Source organism: Lepidochelys olivacea, assembly GCF_965140295.1.
Source record: "Lepidochelys olivacea isolate rLepOli2 genome assembly, chromosome: 21".
Classification (NCBI taxonomy): domain Eukaryota; kingdom Metazoa; phylum Chordata; order Testudines; family Cheloniidae; genus Lepidochelys; species Lepidochelys olivacea.
The window spans coordinates 8,534,157-8,540,156 of record NC_140431.1 but is presented as its reverse complement, the minus strand read 5'-3'; positions in this window follow the sequence as shown (position 1 = coordinate 8,540,156).

Here is a 6,000-nt window from a genome sequence, read left to right as displayed (position 1 = left end):
GACGCCTGATACGTCAGAGTACGTAGCATTAAATAGCACTTTGAATTCTCAAAGCACAGCTCCCAGTGACTTCAGTGGCAGCTGGGAATGCTTGCTCCCAAGGTCTCAAGTTGGGCATCCAGAACACACCATTAACGGACGTGTGGAAAGTTCAGTTTAAGGGAGTTGCCCAGCAACTTATGGAAACTCTGTGGCAGAAGCAGGGATAGGACCCAATTCTGCAAGGCAGCATGCAGTTGCCTTCATCATGAGACCCTCTTTTCTCATCTTGCAGTCCCCTGCCTCATCTATTGCACACCTTCTGACTTCTACAACAAAGGAGGCAGGGTTTCTACAGGCATCAGCCCCCTTCACTACACACCCCCAGAGCAGATCTATCCTGTGCACTGAATGAGGCAGAGGTCCGGTGGAAAATATAGTAGGTAAGCATGTCATTAAAGACTTATCGTACATACAAGGGGGCCAAATTAAGGGCGCAGCAGTTGACCTTGGAGAAGTATAATGGAGCCCTGAAGGTCCCAGGGGTCCTCACTGTTAAGTAATTTGGACGGTAACATCTTTGGAATAGGAACTAGAGCTGAGCAGGAACCAGAATTTCTGGACCGTGAAGGAATCAAAGAAGGTTTGCTCAGAACTGTAACAAAACGTCAGATATGGAAAAATTTTCACTGAATGGATATTTAAAAAATATTCTGTCTGTCCAGCCAGCTCCCTGCCTCTCCTGCAGCCTACGTGACCAGCTGCTAGGGAGCCAGTGCCCAGTAGATCCCAGCCATCCTACAGCCCCGGGCCAGCTGTAGTAGGGACCATGTCTATGTGTACTGTAGTACAGCTCCTAGCACAATACCATAACATAGATATTTATTAATGTCACCCTAAGAGAGTCCTCTGTTAGGACCTTTGCAAATCCAAACTGCTGTCAGCAAATGCCAAAGGCACTGACGGTCTTCACATGGTATTTTCTTTACTCCACATAGGTATATAGGGTAATATAGGGGCATATTAGTAAGATCCCTCGGGAAAATGAAGTTAGAGGCTGTTTCTTTGTTAAATCCGTTGGGGATTATTTACCAAGGGGAATCTTTACTGTGGAGATCTTAGGGCACGATCCCAAACTCAGGAGCTGCTGTCCTCTCAAGTCAGAGTGCCAGCTGACAGATGTTAAGACACTGCAATAATTCCAGTTCTCCTGGAATAATGGAACAACAAAACTAGATTTTTTTCAGATCATTTTCTCTGCTGGTGTAAATGGACACAGTACCTTGAAGTCAATGGAGCACTGCTGCTGTTTGCCAGCTGAGAATCTGGCCCTTCTTATCTAACTGGCTATCTGGACGCGTAAATAACCACACTGGGAGTGTAGTCATGGCAGTGACATATGTAAATTAGGTGCACACACTCACACACACTTCAGCTAGTGCAATTACGCATCAACTTTTCTGGAAATCTGGCCCAGCATTTCATATTTCTATGCAAGGTGACTAGAATGCAGAGCATGCAGTCTAAAATATCAGACAATAATCATCACTGAGTGGTTTGGTTCATTTGAAGACTCAGCTTATTTCTTGAGAGAAAGGATCGGAAGTTTCTTCACACCATCCTATACTGCCAACCTGTGGAACCAGGAATTTTGTCTGGAAGTCCTTTAGGGGATCCAATATTAGACAGAAAGTCTTCGACCCATCTTCTCAAGGGGTGGGTGCTTAGAAAAAGAAATTTTATCTGCAGCTTTTAGGATGAGACTGAGAATGCCGGTTTTGTTACCTTCTCAAGGAACAGCTTCAGCTTGCAGATTTCAAAGAGTCCACTGCATGCATCTGATGAAGTGGGCTTTAGCCCACGAAAGCTTATGCTCAAATATATATGTTAGTCTCTAAGGTGCCACAAGTACTCCTCAGTTCTTTTTATAGTAATTCTAGTTCTCTTGTATTTAGGCGTCCATGGAGACCTTCAGCAGCTAAATCAAGTCTATTGTTCTCAGACCTTTAATTACTAACTAAAGAGCTGTGCTTGTTTACTTAGTTTGCGAGCTCATCTTGAGAGGGAATTGAACAAAGCTTTATGCTAGATTTCATACAGGGTCCTGCAAATGACAGGGCAAGACACCTATAAGAAATTACAGAGGAAAGTAGGGCTGGAATCCCATATCTGTCCACTCCATCACACCCTACTGAAAGCAGTTATAATTTCTCTGCGAGTATCTGCTTGTTGACTGTTGCTCCCCTGGCCTGATCTTGGAGGGTTTGTAGTTTTGGGTAACATATAATTCTTTGCTAAGCATGCTTAACACATTATGAAGTCTGTGACAGCAAGTAGGAGAACACACATAATTGGGTTTTTAGGCTTTTCTATGGTTAAAGGCTTGTTTTTTTTAGTGGGAGGCCTTGTGGGAGTAGTCATACCAAAGGCTGAATCTTAGCTAAATGCTGGTAGGCCCAAGAAGATAAGCCCAGATCACAAATTCTGAACTTTCATTACGAGACACAAACAAGTAACCATGAAAAATACAGTACACCACAGAATTCTGCAAGAAGGGAGTATGTGTGTGTGTGTCGCGGGGCGGGGGGTGCCTTTAGCAATCCGGTAATAAGGCAGTAACTGGGTAGTTAGACCACAATAACATATAGGAGTTATTAAGAAATGAGAGATGTAGTTTAGCAATATTCACAATTAAAGGCATAGCAACGGAAAGCCGGAATGCCGTATGTGGATAATGGGCAGGTATCAATCTTGTTATGGTCATGGAAATTGATCAGCTGTGGTTGTGTATCTGATAATGTACATAAAGGAGTATGGTATTTTCTGTATTATTAGAGCTAGTGGCTAGAGTCTATAGAATGGTTATCAAAAAATGAAAGGCCACCAAGAGTATGTCTACACTGCAGTTAGATACCCGTGACTGGTTCGTGCCAGCTGACTTGTGTTCAAGGGGCGCAGGCTAAGGAGCTGTTTAATTGCCATGTAGACTTCCGGGCTCAGGCTGGAGCTTTGGCTGCAGGACCCTGTGAGGTGGGGGGGTCCCAGAGTTTGGGCTGCAGCCCAAACACTGCGAGCCAGAGTCAGCTGGTGTGGGTCAACGACAGGTTTTTAATTGCAATGTAGACATACCCTAAGTGTTCTAAGTCCCATAAATCATGAACAGCTTGCTTTTCTGATTAACCTCATGCATTCCCAAAGAGATTCTCTTCTGCCCTAAGACAATCAAAGTGTGAAGAATGTCAAGCCAAAAATAGTTTGTTTGGGTGTGTGTGTGTGTGTATGTGTGTGAGAAATGTAAAAGCCAGGATGCTCTATATGGCTGAAATGAATGTTTCCTTTACTTAATGGAAATGAGTTTAAGGTTCATTGGTACCCCTGTATTTTATGAGCAGCATAGATGTCTTGACCCCATCCCCAGCCAAAATCCCACAATCCCCACATCCTGCTCAGGTGTCACAGCACTTACAAAGGCGGTCATTAGCATCATTATCCCAATTTTCAGATGGGGAAACTGAGGCACGGATCAGCTAAGTGACTTGCCCAGCCTCACCCAGCAGCCCAGTGGCAGGGCAGGGAATAGAACCATGCCACTGTGTCTGCTTCATTGGGGCATTACGGGGATTGAACTGGGTGATGTAGATTGAGGTCTGCTGGTGTGCAGGAGAATGGGCATCAGCTCGCTGATACAAGCCTGTGTGGGAATCTGCCCTTTGAATCAGAGACAGATCTGAACCAGATCATCTGATCCAATACTCTCCCCTCTGAAATTCACATCTGACCCACATTTTGGCTCTGGCCCATATCTACTCTCATCTGTCACTTCGACCAGTGGTTCTCAACCAGGGGTACATGTACCTCTGGGGGTACACAGAGCTCTTCCAGGGGGTACATCACCTAATCTAGATATTTGCTTAGTTTTACAACAGGCTACATAAAAAGCACTAGCGAAGTCAGTACAAGCCAAAATTTCATACAGACAATGACTCGTTTATCCTGCTCTGTATACTACACACTGCAATGCAAGTACAATATTTATATTCCAACTGGTTTATTTTATAATGATATGGTAATCAAAAAGTGAGCAATTTTTCAGTAATAGTGGCTGTGACACTTTTGTATTTTTATGTCTGATTTTGTAAACAAGTAGTTTTTAATTGAGGTGAAACTTGGGGGTACGCAAGACAAATCAGACTCCTGAAGGCGGTACAGTCGTCTGGAAAGGTCGAGAGAGCCACTGACTTAGAAAATACTATTTCTTTAATTTACTTTTCACTTGGGTGTGTGTCTCTGTGTGTTCACACAGGCTGGAAGTGACCCTAATGGAAGACACCTGGGATAACTCTCATTACCTTCCCCAGCTGTAAAGGGATGAGTGAGGAAGCATCTTGCAAGCAGTGATCGGTGGAGAAGGTGGGTGTGTGAAATCAGAAGCCCTTAAAGACTGCATGTGGGAGTTGTGGGGTATTTATTTGGGGAGGCGGGTCTTTCCCCCCTTTCTTTATTTCCCACACAAGCACTCTGCTAGGGAAACTTAGGGAGAGAGGTTGGAGCTGTGTTGCCCACAGCAAAATGTAATGCAGTTTAATGTAGGAGAAAGCAGGCTGATCTTTATTCTCTGCATTGCCAACAGGCATTTTCTTTTTAAATGTTATGCACTGCATGCATCCAATGAAGTGAGCTGTAGCTCACGAAAGCTTATGCTCAAATAAATTTGTTAGTCTCTTTGTTACTCCTGTTCTTTTTGCGGATACAGACTAACATGGCTGCTACTCTGAAACATGCACTGATTTGTAAGTCTAGATGCTTACTCAGTATTTGGCTGGCCAGAGGTCTTTTTCCTCTTAAGTCAGGAGGTGGGGAACTGTAGGCAAAACTCACAATCCTATAAAATCACTAGAAACCAATACATCTAAAGCTTCTAACAAAGAGAACAAGGACGATGTGGCGGTTAATATGCAGGGCGGAGAGTCAGAAACTAGGTCTACTTAGGGTCATTGAAAAAGTAAGGGGATAGCACAGAGTGGCTGTGAGGCTTGATTCATCTGTGGAAAGCACTTTGATCTCATCAAATAGAGGAGACCGCTCAGATGGCAAAATACGACCCTCTTTCTCTTTAAATCGTTGTCCTGTACTTTGTCACTGGGGGAAGTTTCAGATGCTGGAGGCAACTTGGCAGTTACTTATTGATTCAAAGATTAGTCTCTAAGGTGCCACAAGTACTCCTTTTTAAAAAGATTTTCCTATCTCCATTCACAGGGGAAGTTTGTGAGGAAAACCAGCTATACAAAACTAATCTCATTTGTAGCCAGAGGTGTTTTGAATGCCCTGAAAACCCAGCATGATCTGTCACCTGATCAAAAACCCAGGTTTGTCTGGGTTGGTGGACTATACAAACAAAACAAGTATCCAGCTTTATTCTGTTTTATCACTCCTCTTGCAAGATAAGCTCAGCATTGCTGCAAATAACAATCTCAGGGTCCACCTAATTCTAAGGGGTAAAGGAAAGAGAAAGTTCCTTTGGCTGTATGCTTCCTGGGTTTGCCTTTGAACTGCTTGCTGATCTCTCACTACAGGAGACAAAATGAAAGCACATATGTAGAAATGCAGTTTGAATCTGGAGGGGGTGGTGGTGGTGTGTGTCGGGGGGAAAAGGGGTGGCTTTGAAGCTGTTGAGTCTGGAGGAGATGAACAATCTGCCTCTAAAAATATAAGCAATCCATAAAAGACTCTGGCAGAATGTGATTCTGATCTTGAGGGACATCCTCGGAATCTGTGGCAAGGGATCCCACATTTTCCTAAATTACACAAACATTTTTAAGTTGACTTTTTAAAAAAAATCAGGTCTCTTTTAAAAGCCAGGGAAGGGGGGGGGGGGAAATAACTGGAAAAAACAGGGAGAACTCACTCCCAGGGGGAGGATTTAAGACTCCTGTGAACACTTAGAGAAAGAAGCAAGGAAAAGGAATGTTTCTTTGTGCACAGGGGAAGTAAACTACCTACCAACAGGCCTGTGAACAGGGT